The sequence below is a fragment of the Ambystoma mexicanum genome, chromosome 4q, assembly GCF_040938575.1.
Source record: "Ambystoma mexicanum isolate Mex_15411 chromosome 4q, UKY_AmexF1_1, whole genome shotgun sequence".
Classification (NCBI taxonomy): domain Eukaryota; kingdom Metazoa; phylum Chordata; class Amphibia; order Caudata; family Ambystomatidae; genus Ambystoma; species Ambystoma mexicanum.
The window spans coordinates 32,326,303-32,341,912 of NC_090928.1; the positions used below are offsets into that span (position 1 = coordinate 32,326,303).

General features: G+C 45.3%; 1 protein-coding gene across 18 annotated transcripts in view; it reads right to left on the reverse strand.

The window, feature by feature from the left end:
- The window catches only part of EPB41L2 (erythrocyte membrane protein band 4.1 like 2), a 1,866,207-nt gene that overhangs the window by 618,510 nt on the left and 1,232,087 nt on the right, over positions 1-15,610 (reverse strand). The window lies entirely within an intron of this gene.

Below are 15,610 nucleotides of genomic sequence, written 5' to 3' on the forward strand. Positions count from 1 at the left end.
CATAGAGGCACACAATCTGTAGTAACAAATGAAAAGGAAATGCCATGGGCCCACAAACAATGGGGCGTTCAAAGAGCAAGGTGCCAGCACAACTGCCTGAAATAACAATTCTAAGGTCAGAAATGTTCAAAAACACAAATACATTGTGCACGCACAAGGACAAGTCTTAGCAGCGGCTTATTTACCACACCTATCAAGACATACAATAAGCATTGTCGCATAGCAATTTGCTATGCTTTTCTGTCAGTTTGCTAATCAAATGGACACTTGTGTAGCAAAGATAGCCATTTAAGTTGCCCTCTTCAATGAAAGCACAGCTCGCCCTGCATTTCCTCTCTTGCCCTCTGTGCTCTCATCCCCCTCTTTTCTCTGTTCACTTCAAGTCCTAATGGAAAGAAAGTGCAGCAGTAATCATCTCCTCCACTCTTAAGGGCCAAAGGCATGTGTGGGAGTGCTAGGTAAGAATTTCTTCTTAAAATAATTGCAAACCAGAAATAATTAATATGCTACTTTTATTAAGCTTCCTATATGCTGTCTGGTAAAACCAGTATGTGTCAACTTTATATATTTTTTTAAAAGAGTCATGCAATTCCTAAAATGTAGGTGGTTATATAATGAGTATTTATAATGTAAAACACTGCATCATCTCCAACGTTTTGGTTAGTGTATCTGAATGTTATTGGGTCAACTATATTTCATTTTGTTACATCTTGCAGCTGGTGTTCAACCCATGAGGGAACCCATACTCCTTGCCATACTCCTTGCCATTCTATATCACCCAGTTGCTTTATACCAGGTACCCTGATATTGAGATGACCACAAATTACAATATTCCATCTAGTTTGGACAGTTCCCTGCCCGCTAGCAATCCACTCTGCTTAGTCTCTTTCTTTCCTCTTGCATAACGAATACAAAAAGCGAACTAGATGCTTACGCAAAGTAGTGATCAATAGTTCCATCCAATCTGTACATCTACAGATCTATTGCAATACCAAACACTGTAGTTAGCCTCCAGAGATCACTTTGCTTTATGATTGCATTATCTATTACCACCTGCAGGAAACAGCTGAACAAACTGTTTTCATAGACTCTTAACATATCTATTTGTGTCCATTCATGCAGCTAACCTTTTACATTTTATAGACACTCAGCTGTGGTTCGCATAGTCTTTTCGCCCACTCGCATAGTCGAGTAAACTTTATGACGGACCAGTAGCATTTGCAAGAGATGTTTGAAACTTTTATGTAGCATTTACTTTGTTTGCAGTAAATGTGAAACAAAGGTTTCCTGGTGCATGGCTGGCCTCTGGATGGCAGCAGTGTGCCAAACAAAGCGGATTTGTAGTGACATGCACCATTGTAGACAAATCACATTTTTTATTTTTTGTCCTCCATTGCTATGTGTTGAGTGCATTTACAAATGGGTCTGTTTGCTAATCAAAATTATTTTTATTAGCAATCTCTGCTAATCAATTTGTGAAAACCATGTATGCCTTGCCTATACATCCAGCCAACACAGTAGGGACATGGAGAGAAACAGTAGGCATGCTGCCCAGGAATGGAGTCAAGGCAAGGAGGACACCCTCCCCCATTATCTCCCAATCAGCTCCTGTACTACCCCCTCTATCGACACTTCACAGACAATTTGTAGCCCATGCTCATCTGGGCGACAGTTACTCTTGACATACCTGTGACATTGATCATAATCCAAAAACTTGCTGGCCCTGTGATACCAGAGTAAGGGAGAAGCAACACAGGCCGGTGATATGTGCCCAACAAGGAGGCCTTCCACTCACAGCCACTGATGACATGCTCACACGTCATGATACCTAGTAGCCATACAATCATAGCCAGGTCTCTCACACAGGCAGATGTTCTGATGGAGTCAGCCTTGAAAGCCAACAGGGGCTTGGACACACTCCGGACACAGAACCTTTGACACATTGTTTGTACCATTTTAATTAAGTCACCATTAAAACTGTGAATTACCTGATACGTCGGAACTAATGCACAGCTCCACTACTCGTCAATCAGCAAAGGAGCTGGCACTGTAGAAGACATCTACATGCATGGCATACTCAACCAATGATGAGGTCCACTTGCAACCACTGGCTGGGCTCAAATTACAGGCACCATTCAAGTTGATATTAAGCAAGGACAGCATTGAGGAACTACTGGCAACAATTTCAAGAAACCATAATGCAAGACGTGCCCCAGAGCATAAAATAAACTAGACCAGGTGAAACAGCACCTATCCATCCAGGTCAGCAATCCATAAACAAATGTGGATAGATCTTAAATGCTCAAAGACACCACACCATGTTACAAGTACCTCCAAGAAAGCATAACAGAGAAGGCCTAGCATGGCTAAAATATCAACAGAGAATACCCCTTTCTGACCAAAACAGCTCTGCCAAATACAACCGGAAAACCAGTATGACGGCTGTTCCAAGACAAAATGCAGCCTTTGCAGGAAAAGTAAATTCACCACTAACAGAGACAACAGTAGCCCACCACAATAACCTTTAGTAAAACAACACAAGCTACAGACCAGCGCAGAGAGAGAGACTATGTTCATAAAGGATAAATGCGCATACTGGCATAAAAATAAACTCTCTCAGAGACTTGCGCCAAGTTAGGTAGTTAGTCCAATTGTTTATTTGTCACAATTAACCAACTGCCTTTTGTGGTGTCAAATTGTTAATTCATCACAATTGCCCAAAGGCCCTTTTTGATGACACGTGTTTCGGCTCCTTAGCCTAAAGCCGGTATATGTTATTCGCAACGACATTATACACAGCCAAATTGTTTCATATGTACAATAGATACGAAAAAATCTCAAACAACAGCATCAAACCTGTTGATAATCCATCCAGTCATGTAATACTGTGTATCTACATTGTATTGTGAAAGTCATATATCCCATCATTATATGTAGACAGAAAGCAAGGTTTGGGTTCAGGGGAGGATTGTAAGGAGTGGGCAACAACATTTATAAAGGAAAGACAAGAGATAAAGAAAAAGATAAATGAGACTTGCGTAATTACAATGTATTAGTGCTTAAAGGAGAGTTCCGGGACTTTTTTTTTATTGTCCCTACGGGTCGGCCATGTGTTTGTAAGCATAAATCGGTAGATCGTAGGAAACTTTCCTATGGACCTTACCCGACTTTTCGCCCATTATCGCACTCGAAATCAGCCTCCATTTTGTGATAATCCTATCATTTCGCCCCATCGACCTGGCTCACCTGCCTTTGCGGCACTAAATCAAATCCCCCGCCCCTGAGCCTGACATCAGCAGACGCGTACTGCCCATTTCAAGCATGTCTCGTGTCAACAATCGCTGCGCCTCAGCTATTGACGTGTTGCCATGGAAATGGCAGGACGCCTCTTTCCCCAATAAGTATAAACAGACCGTTTCACAACACACAGCAGCAGATTTTCGATTCCATTCCTCTCTCTGTGTTACTTTGAGTATTCTGTGACTCGTTTCAGTGCTCTGGTCAGCTACCTTCGCCGCTTGTAGCCCGTGTGAACACCTGTACCATCTCTGTAAATTATTTTACTATCTTTACCGCACAATGGCCACAATAATGCCGTATATGTACGAGCCCGAGTACACCGAGGAGGAACTACTGGAAAGGCAAGCACGCGAAAACGATGGGGATTCGGACGGCAGTTGGGAGGACCAGTCAACGGATGAAGAGCCTGGACCATGTCGCATGGACGGCGTCTCCACCTGGTGCACGTGCAATCGGTGCGAGCTAATGCCAACTGAGGAGGAGAACTGCTGCTGCCGTGAAAATTCCGGGTGCTTGGCCTACATTTCGGAAAGCGAGCAAAGTCTGCAGGAAGGCGAGCAAAGTCCGCAATGCATCACCGAGCTGCCAGAGTTCAGGGAAGCTTGCCTCTCACGGACCGTGTTGAGGATGATGATGGTGCTTATGCACGAACTTCGTGGCACTGTTCGTCCGCGTAATCCGAGTAACGAGTAAGTATACTCTGTTTGTGATGTCAGTGATGCCACTACTATTTCATGGTCGTCTCCCACATATAAAATTACATTTACATATCATTCGAACGCATGTAAATTGGTTCCATATAGTGCATTTTCTAGATATAATTTTTTTCTAAGAAAAATGACATGTGTTACCTGAATCGACATTGATAAGAAAGTTTTGTCAGTTTAATACAGTTTTTTTTTTTTTTTCACAGGTGGTACAGGCTGGTGGCCTATCGTTGCTTCACTTGGTGGCTTCACGGGAGGCTCGGACACCGCGTTCGGAGAGTAATACCTGCCTGTGCGGTACTTGCCATTAGACAACATTTCCCCAGTGACAGTGGACAATACCGCGGATTTTCCCTCGATGTGCTGCAACCTCAACTTTACAATGTGTAATGTTTATTATTTATGTTTAATTAAAATCTAAAATAAAGCCCAACATATATTTTAACAATGGTTGTTTTGATTTTTTAAATGAATCTAGTGTGTCTCCGTTGAATAGCCTTCCAGTGCCTTGTCTTGTCACACCACATGTCTCCGGCCAGCATCCTCTCTCACGCTGGCCGCACACCTTCAATCCACATAACCGTTGAAGCCATATATGCAGCAGTCATACATATATTATTTTGTGGGTTGGCATCAAGCGTTGGCAATAAAAAGCTGTTGGATTTTATTGATACAAAACATGGTTATAGGTAAATAATAAATATGGTTGATCATAATAAATCCTCTTTTTGGGCACCGGGTACAGAGATGACCCCCATATATTCTCCTGGGAGGGTGAGGTATTTATAAACTCACCCCCCTGCCTTCCATGTAGTAGATCCTGCAGCCATCCTCTTACATTCAGTTAGATGGCCTCTCCTTGGTGAGGCCCTGCGGCAAACGGGTCTTGTCTGCACGACCACCGCCCCGATCCACCCCCCGCCCTATCAAAGGCAGTTCGCACCAGGGTACTTGCGCTGCTGGCAAGTGGAGCTGTCAGGGAGCGATAAAGGCCAAGAGGTGCCAAAGACCATGTACACTTCAAAGTGGTCTATAGAGCATGGGTTGTTGTTCCCATGTCTACCTCCAGACCCCGTGTCTCCTGCCAAGCATCCCCCCTCACGCTGGACGCCCCCCTGCAATCCACATAAGTGTGTCTCCATTCACGAGTCTTCCTGTGTCTTGTCTGCACGACCACCGCCCCGATCCACCCCCCGCCCTATCAAAGGCAGTTCGCACCAGGGTACTTGCGCTGCTGGCAAGTGGAGCTGTCAGGGAGCGATAAAGGCCAAGAGGTGCCAAAGACCATGTACACTTCAAAGTGGTCTATAGAGCATGGGTTGTTGTTCCCATGTCTACCTCCAGACCCCGTGTCTCCTGCCAAGCATCCCCCCTCACGCTGGACGCCCCCCTGCAATCCACATAATGCCACGACATATACACGTCATTCATTCACAAACACACCCCTGTTTCGAATTCTTTATAACCCACTTCATATTTCTAATGAGAACTTCTTTGCGCTTTGCTAGTCAACCCGTGAAGGTGCTGGTTATCTGCTCTTCGTCTCTGTGAACTTCCGTGACCACTTTGAGCAAACTCGTCAGTTTGCAACCTGTGAACTGCTCCCTGTTCTACGACAAGAAACTACTCTGATCCCTGCATCTAACTGTTTGTTCGTCAAGGTAAGTCCATGTACCATAATCATTTTGCGTCCAATTTTTTAATTTATATCTATTTGCTAGTAGTCATCAAATTGCATCCATGTTTTCTTTTCGTTCACGACAGTACATGCAAGGAACTAGTCACATGTTCTGAGTTTAGTCAAATTACTTTTTCTATTTTTTGAAAGTTATTGAAATACTTATCCGCATGTGAATAACGTGTATAGTTCCAAGAACCAAAACGGACCTTGCATTGAACCTTTTATGTGTCATTTACTGTTTTAACACATTGGTATTCATAGAGAATTGTTGATCTTTACTTTTCAGACCTTTCCATAATGCCTGCCTGTTCCATTGGCGGTTGCCCTTCGAAGACCCATAACAAATCTGAAGGTACTATAATGCATGTTTTCCCTAAGACAATAGATCAGATAAGAGAATGGGTCCGATATTGCGGATATCCAGCCTCTGAGCTAGAAAGTAGAGTCCTAGGAGTCTTTGCGGACAAGAGGGGTGATCGATACCGCATCTGCAGCAGGCACTTTAGCCCAGACATGTACTCCACATCATTGCTAATAAAGAAGAAAACACCGCGAGCGAGGCGAAAATTGCTCTCAACCGCTATTCCCACTCTATTCGTCCACATCCCTCCACTGGTGAGTCAAGTTTACGTATTTATCTCTCGGCCTTGCGGTAGTGTGTAGCATTAGCTAACAATAATTTCCCCATTTATGTATCCACTCAATATGAAGGCGGAAGATTCTCCATCCGTGTCGTTATTGCAGTCATCAGCCACTTCAAGCGCCTATCGGGTAATCTTACTTAGCTATTCTGACACTGACTTGTTTTAGGCATGTAAATCAATAGTTTTAATTGATTGTGTAATTATTTTACCTAATGGTACACCACAGTACTCGTCCTCTAGTCTTTGTTTTCAGTTATAATTATTGTTATCCAAAATAATGCAAGTACTGTCTTTCAGGGAGATGCTGAGGAGTCCAACGCATTGACGACAACCGTAGATGTCACTCAGATGCTCGAGGTACGTTTCCGGACAGTTCCATCGATGGAGATCATCAGATCTTGCATTCTTGTAGCGTGATTGTTACACACAATGTTTCTTTCGTTTTTAGCCATTGGTATGTCCTTCTATCGTCGCCCTCCTATGTGTCTTCTTTTTTCAATATTGTGTTCATTACTAATGAAAGTCCTATGTTTCAGGGAGTCGATGGAGCATTAGTCCAAGAAGAAGGGGGAGCATGCAGTTACGGGTCGGCGCAACAGCTTGCAGAAGTGTGCACCGCAGTTACAGCGTCCCTTGATGTTCTTATGCATTTCGAGGTATGGATACTGACAGATCAATCATGCGAGATCAAATGACGTGATTACATCCGCTATACTTCCTTCTTTATTAACGCAAGTACTATGTTTCAGGGAGCTGACGGAGCTTCTTCAACAAGAACATCACCCCTAGTAGTTGATGCAGATCTCTGGGTGGTGACACTTCCAACGATGGAGCAAATCGAATCATATTTAGATATCCATTATTTATTTTAGACAACTGATCATTTGTGCAGGTCTATTTAGATGAGCCGTTGACGCCTGCAGAAAGTTTATGTTCTTTTAAACAAAATAGAAAACCATACTAATGCAATTACTGTGTTTCAGGGAGTTGCTGAAGCGTCATCTTCAATAATATCATCAATGGAAGTCTATGCGGAGCCCGAGGTATGGATCTTGACAGTTCAATCTAACTAGAACAACAATGCGTGAACTATTGTCGTTTGAATGTTCTACACAATGCGTTCATTCGTGTTTTGCTATTGAGATGTACGTATGGGTATTGGTCCCCGAGTACATTTTGTGTTTTCAATATTATTATACATACTAATGAAAGTTCTATGTTTCAGGGAGTCGATGGAGCCTCAGTGAGTGATGGATGTGCTTATCATGAAAATATAGTCGTTGCAGCGCGAGAGGAAGTGGAGACATGCACACACGAGTCGGAGCAACAGCGTCCAGATGTTGAAGTTCGAGGCAAGAAAGTTTCAAAGAAAAGAAAGCAAAAGAAGGTTAGTGTCCTGTTCACTATATTATGTTGTCTTTCACTGTCAATAGTTCAATACTGTAAGTTGTGTTTAAACTGAACATCCCTTTTCTAATCTGCCCTCTAGTTGCGAGTGGGTGTAAGAACTAGATCTACACAGACAGTGAAGCGAACGAGAGATGTTGCTTGTCAAACCTTTTGGCAGGGACTTGAGACTGGAGATGCATCGTGCCAATGGGAAGAATATGAAGTGATTGACAACGGAGCTATACCACCACCAGCCATTGATAGTGAATGTCCTCCTGGTAGTTTGGATGCAGTCGGAGATCAATTCACAGAATCCACACCCGCAAAAAATAAGAGCGCGCAAAAGTTGAAGACATTGTTTTTTTCTCCCATCTCCGGACAAGGAACAGTTGTTGCAGTGGAAGAGAATGACATGGACGACAATGAAACACCATCAATATCACTCAGCATAGCGGAAGACGATATCAGAGATTGTACCTTTCATGCGAGTGACATGTCCTCAACGTTACAGGCCGAACCAGCTGGGATGCAGAGTGACAGTATAAGGAAAGAGGCCAAATTCATTGTATTCGATAGCTGTTTGATGGATATTATTATGATGATGAAATGTGGGCATTCGGTTGGTGGGGAAGTATGTGGGGAGCCATTGATTAATGTGACTCGTGCAATTCGAGGCACTAACCTTAAAATACATGCCACCTGTACACAATATCATCCGTTCGCATGGTCTGCACAACCCATGCTGGGGCAACTGCCAGCAGGCAATCTACTTTGTGCAGCGGCCGCACTTTTTAGTGGTTCAAGTTTTAAAAAGTTACAGTATTTCTTTCAGTTTGTGGGAATCCATTTCATTGCGAAAACTCAGTTCTACAAATACCAAACCGATTATCTATTTCCAGCCATCAGCGAAGCTTGGAGAATGGAAAAAATGTCAATGGAAAGTACATTCGCGGGCAAACGCTTCAGGCTAGCCGGTGATGGACAGTGCGACAGCCCAGGATTTTCAGCCAAGTACTGCACCTACCACTTTCAGGACATGGAAAGTAAGAAAATTGTGAGTTCGGTGGTCGTGCAGGTGTCACAAAGTACATCCTCAGTGGCCATGGAGAAAGTTGGCTTTGTAGCATCATTGCAAGAACTACAATCGCGGGGAATGGTGATCGACCTGATAGCCACTGACAGACACGTTTCAATTGCCAAGACAATGAGAGAACAGTACAAAAATATAAATCACCAATTTGACGTTTGGCATCTTGCAAAATCAATCAATAAAAAATTGTCGGCTGCAGGTAAAAAAAAAGAATTGCAAGGTATTTCACAGTGGTCCAAGTCAATCAGCAACCATCTTTGGTGGAGCTCAAAAACATGTGAAGGGTCGTTGGAAATTCTACTGGAAAAATGGCGGTCAGTAATGTTGCACTGTAGCAACGTACATCGATGGTCGACAAATGAACATTTCCACAAATGTGAACATGGCCATTTGTCCACAGAGGAGGCACGGAAGAAGAAGTGGTTGATTCCTTCATCACCCACTCACAAGGCCATTGAAAAGATTGTATTTGATAAAACTATAACAAGAGATTTGAGGGGACTCACGGAATTCTGCCACACAGGAGATTTGGAGGTGTTCCACAATATGTGCCTAAAGTACAGGCCCAAAAGATTGCATTTTGGCATGGAAGGCATGATAAATCGGACTCTTCTAGCGGTCTTGGCTCTTCTAGTTCCATGTCCACCTAAAGCAGAGCTCATTGAGAAATACACATCACGGTTTAAATGATTGTAATTTGATTGTCTGTTCTCTCGAGTCTCCTCATGTTGCAGGCCCAAACTAGAAATGTGTGCTCGCTCAAAGTGAAGGTCAGCTGCTTTGATGTTTTGCTCGGGTGGCGGAACGGCCCACAACCCAGTATAAGGTTCTATTGTGATTTGACCTTGACAGGCCGGGACCATCCCGAAAGAATAAGAAAAGATAATGAATAAAATTTCAGAAACGAAACGATGAGCCACGTTCATTAGAAGAAGTAACGTCAGCAAAGAAGGAGTGGTGTTTCGGGTCTGCCCTACACAGAGACACAATGGAAAATGCAAATATAATGTAAGTAACTTTTGATTAGTTTATACCGCAATTTCATTACTATACAGTGGCTTTAAAGACGGGTTCAGTTGTACTTGTTCGTTCTATGTGGCATATTGTTTTCTACCGCGCACTATCTTGAGGAGAAACATCTGCTTTTACTGAAGTACCTCAAAACCTTCCTCTTTGCTTCTGCTTTCTCTCTCCCTCTCCCCTGCTACAACTGGTCCACTGTCTGCGACCTCGGTCCTGGGCCCTTCCACTCTCCACCTGCACTGCCTCCCTGTCAACCCCTGCACTGGGGGACTGTCTCAGTATCCTACAGCCCCCCCCTTCCCAGCACTTGTTCTGCACTTACCTTGCACTTGCCACCAGCTGGCCCTATTTATTTATTATTTTATGCTACTTACCTTGTACTCCACTCCCCCCCCCCTCCATGCCTCGCCACGCCTTTAAACACTTGTGTACACCCAGTAGCGCTGTCCTCGCTATGAAATGAATAATTTTAATAAGGATCTGATGGTGAGACTAATTTCATTTTTTATGTTTTTAGGTACATCATTCACTACTGTCTGTGTCACGAGTACCAGACACCGGCGGACGGCTTCTACAGCCGCCAGTTGCTTCTCCGCGTGAACAACGTTACCACCCTGACCATTTTATGGGACGATCGCCAAGTACAAGTATGCCCTTACGCGGTACTAACGGTTAGATGCAACATACCTACCGTTGTGGTGGCCTAGTGCCTCGTTGTTGGAACAGCCATGCGATTATCAGTGCGACCGAAGAGCTTATTTTTATCGTAAACCAACACCCTGTGTACTGCACACGAACATCGCTTCCCTCAATACGAACTTTTTGGAACATGAGCAAATAAAAATGCAAATCGCTGAATATTCTCTAAACATTTGATGTCAAATAAATGTACTTTACCACATTTACAATCTTGCGGTTTGATTTCAAAGTACAGTTTCATATTCCGAATTGTGGTGCGCTGTATTGTGAGCTGATCTGTGTTGATTTCCGGGGTCTATGTGGAGTCGCGTAGAAGACGCCTGGGCGCGTTTGCCTACGCAGCTCAGTCACGTCACGGATAGAGGCGGGGAATATGAATGTTTTGATAAAGTCTGTTTCAGGGGCAGGGGATTTGATTTAGTGCCGCAAAGGCAGGTGAGCCAGGTCGATGGGGCGAAATGATAGGATTATCACAAAATGGAGGCTGATTTCGAGTGCGATAATGGGCGAAAAGTCGGGTAAGGTCCATAGGAAAGTTTCCTACGATCTACCGATTTATGCTTACAAACACATGGCCGACCCGTAGGGACAATAAAAAAAAAGTCCCGGAACTCTCCTTTAACAAGCTGTTGGATCCAGCCAAATTCTATTGTTCTTACCGTCCATAATTGTTTTCCAAACAGATTTCAGATGCTTATTTCATGGGTTTGATTCCCGTGCAACTATAAACAAATAATTACATCAGGTCGTTGTTACCTTGATATGTATTCCTTTTATGTGTCTAATGCCTTTCACTTAGTTGGAGCATTTAATCTGCTCCACTGGTGGTTTATAATTTACATACTTGCATTATGATTCCTCCATCAGTATGAAATAGTTATGGCTCAGGCTATCGATCTTACTGCTATGTTTTGTGTAGGTTTGTGTGTCCATGTCACCCTCATTGCCTGGACCGGGGCCATTAATTACTTTGGTTGTTCGACATCTATGCCCTATTCGTTCGGTCTGTAAAATCCATTTATATCTACCTCCATGTATTATATGTACTATCTGAAAGTCAGAGCTTGCATATGGCATGAGGCGTCTCACAAGTTCATTCGGGACAGGGCCTTACCGTATTACCAGGAGAGATTCCGCGTCACACTTCTGGGAGCGAGCCATCCGCGCCATGTTCCTTATGTGTTTGTGGACGTTACCATGGCCAGCGACTCTACAGAGCCGTTGTCATGGCAGCATCACGTTGCTGTAAGCGTACCTGTTCTTGGTCTCTTTCAGAGCGGCCATATTTAAGTGGCAAACTTCACTATTGCAATGTATCTCGTGTGAACATTATAAAGCATACATATTTGCTGGTGTTGTCTAAATTGAATCATTTACATGTTATACTTTAAGAATGATATATACAATATTCTAGACAGGTTAATGCATATGTGTATCGGTGTGAACTTAATACTATATTATTACTGGCGCTAGCTGTACCAAATCTTCATCATCTTATTGATTGAGTATATTACTATATAAGACCTTCTAGGCAAAAATGTTCTAAGTGTATTCATGTGCACTCGGTACTATGCAATTATTAGCACTTGTATGGTGCAGAATTGGTAGTCCTACTACTCATCTGAAGAAATGAAGGACACTGAGCCCGGCAGATGGGATCCCAATTCTCTCATCCTAAAGAATGCCAATTTAGGAAGAGAGTTGTTTGCAATTCTTAATTAATAGTTATTAGTTACTCACAGGAAGGGTATCACCCTTGCCATCCTAGCCTTGAAACAAGGAACCTCGGCAGAGCCGGTACTGGCAGTACTAGGGTGTTTACTCGACACGTCAGGGCCTTCCCCCGAATTAGCGTCTAGTGAAGGATCCTCGGCAGAGCCGGTACTGGAAGTTCAGTAGTGTGTGACCGCCTTCCTCACCCCTCAACAGAACTGGTATCACCAGGGCTGCGCGTGCGTGGAAAGGCTCAGGGATATACCTTACAGCCGGGACCCTCGATGAGGGACTCTCAATTCTGTTGGGGACCGATTTAGCCCGATGCAGGGGAACCTCAGGTTTAACCCTTGTCTTATAGCCACCTCGAGAGAGGCCTCAAGCCAAGACTCGGTACAGTTAGCTCCAGATGGAGAAGCCTCAGGGCGAACCCTGGTATCCAAAGGCACAGCAGAACTTGGGCCAGCCTTAGCCCCAAATGGGGAACCTTGGAAGAAGATCCGGTATTAGGAGACTGCTGCGGGGCCCCTCAGAGGAGTTTCCGGTGCGTCTAGCTGAGCCAAGACTAAAAGGAGTGCCGGAATCTGAAGTGCTCTGCTCCCACAGAGAACCGCAGATATTTTATATGCGGGCTCCAAGTCAGAATGTGCATTTACAAATCCTGGAAGACCACCACACTGAGCCAATCGCCGTTCCGAAGAGAGGACATTATTTGGCAGGGCGTGATCAACTTGAATTTCTCTCAGAAAGGTCAAAGATAGCGTGCAGGCCAGCCTGGTTGAGCACTGTTAAAGGACAGCCGTACAAGCCCCTCCCCTGCTCCATGAGGGGAACAGGTTCCACCGCTCTGAGGTATAGAAGTTTCTTGGGGAGGGCATCAAGATCTGTTGGAAGAGAGGTTTGAAGGGTGGAGTAGGAGGAAAAGACAAGCGTGGGATGATTGAGGACCATACCTCACCGACAAGACCCTCGTAAAGCTCCCTTAAAGGGGGCCTCGAGTCGGGACTCGGTACAGACTTTAGCCTCCACAAGAAGAACCTCAGGTTTCAACCTGGTTACAGTGGGGAAAGCTCCAGAAAAGAAGCCCACAGGGTGAACCCTGGAATCCCAGCATCCAGCCGAACTGGGCTTAACCTTAGCACCGCGATGGTGAACCTCGGAACAATGTCCGGTACTGGCAGGTGCGTCAGAACCCCCTGAGGAATCTCTGGTACGCGTGTTAGGCCCTTGGGGAACCTCAGGGGAAACCCTGCTGACAGAGCTACAAGAAAAGGCCCTTAAAGTACTCCCTCATGGGGTCAGAGTGCATAAATCTCTGAAACTTCCCGAAAAGGCATCCTCTGATGAAGATTTAGACACTCGGAAGGGCAGAGGCCGCTCATAAGGGGCATACCCCCATGGACGTAATGTGGAAGACTGCCAGGTAGCGAGACTGTATGCGGTAGTTGAATACGAGCACGGCAGCCATTAGAAGGGCGGAACGGATTCGAACCGGAAAAGGTTGTTCACCAAAAAGAAAGTTGCCAGCACCCGTCGTCGATAGCGTGGGTTTAAGGGAAGAATCCAAAATGGCCACCACAGACCACGAGGGAAGGCCCGCCATTTTGTCGCCACCCGAAGAGCACTTCATCACATGTGTGGATGAGGCAGTATCTCCACAGGATGGTCAGGGGAGTTGATCGAAACTTTAGCCTTGACACAAGGATATTCGGCAGAGCCAGTACTGTGGGGCCTGGGATGTTTACTGGACATCCTGAAGGGGCCCCTTGAATTAGCCTCAAAGAAAGGAACCTGGACAAAGCCGGTAACAGAGGAGTCACGGTCAAAGACCTCTCCCTTTGCCCCCTCCACAGAACCGTTCTCACCGCAAGCGCAGGAATGTTGAGGAATCCACCTCACAGACAAGACCCTAGCAGGACTCTCAGTTCTGTCGGTACACACCATAGCCTCAAAGAGAGGAACCTCGGAACAGCGTCCAGTACATTCAGCTCCCCCGAGAGGGGCCTCGAATCATGGTTCGATACAGAAAAACCTCAGAGGCCTCAGGGTGCACCCCGGAGTCTGTATGGAAACTCCAGACAAACCTGGTACCCAAAGCCTCAGCAAGACTGGGCTGATATTAACACCTGACTGGTGAACCTTGGATCGTAGTCTGGTGTCTGCAGGCCCCTCGCAGGAACCCTTGGAAAAAAACCCTGGTACACCTATTAGGCCTGCGAGGTACCTCAGGGGAAACCCTGGTAGCAGAGGTGTTAAAGCCCCTCCCAGACGTGGACGACCCCGCCAAGGAGTCCCCAGGCTGGGGTGCCCTAAAAAGTAAGGAACTTACCGGGCATCTCTTTCAATGAAGACTTGAAAATGTGGTGGAAAAACGCGCTGGAAGACATCCTCACACCGATGAAGACGACGTTGAAGTGCCCGGACCGAAAGGGAGTCGAAGTAGAAACATGAGTCCCAACAGCGATCCTGTCCCAGACACTCCAAACAGAGAATGGGGATCCGCCCTAGCGAAGAGACGTTCCCAAGAGGAACAAGAGACAAATCCCAAAAGATCCGGCATAGACGGAGGACTATACGACCGCAGAACCGGAGCAGGAGAGAAGGACAACGGAAAGAAGAAAAGAAGAATTTCTTTCCGGTGATGCAAGTGCGTCCAGCCCCGACCGCACGGAGAAAAGGACTGAAGGGCGATGCGCGGGGCAGAGCTCAGGAGGACATGGTTACAGCCACGTGCGGTACCCCGCATAAAAATGTGATGCTTCTTTACACAAGTACTCCGGTCGCGTCCCACTGGAAGGCATGTCCCAAAAGTATGGAGGAAAGGGGACGTGACGTAGGAGTATATAAGTTACTCACCGTAGTGACTAAAGTACTCTCAGTCCTTAGTCCCCTTTCCTTCATACTGCATGGGCGTCGATTCCAAGGGACGGGAGACGGAACCTTTTTCACCAGAAAAAACCTTCTTCCCCATGCGCTGCCCTGACTCTGCCCACCGGCGCCACACCTCAGTCCCCATAGACGCATTGACAATAGATTTACACCAGTTTTATTAGGGGGAGGATGGTGGGACGTATGGAGGAAAGGGGACTAAGGACTAAGTATGTTAGTCACTACGGTGAGTAACTTATAATTACTCTTATGTCCCATCCCCTTTCCTCCATATTGCATGGGCGATTACAAGTGAGTTTAGCCCCAGGGTGGAGAGGAGGTTTCTAAGAACCATGAACCAAGAAAAGTAAGAACTGCTATGCGGGGGTTCTTCCCAAACAATTTATTGTTCTAAAAAGAAAGTTTGTGTTCTGGGGAACCCTTTTTGATTACTAGTGGAACACATCCCAGAGTACATAGCCCATAGTAATGTCCA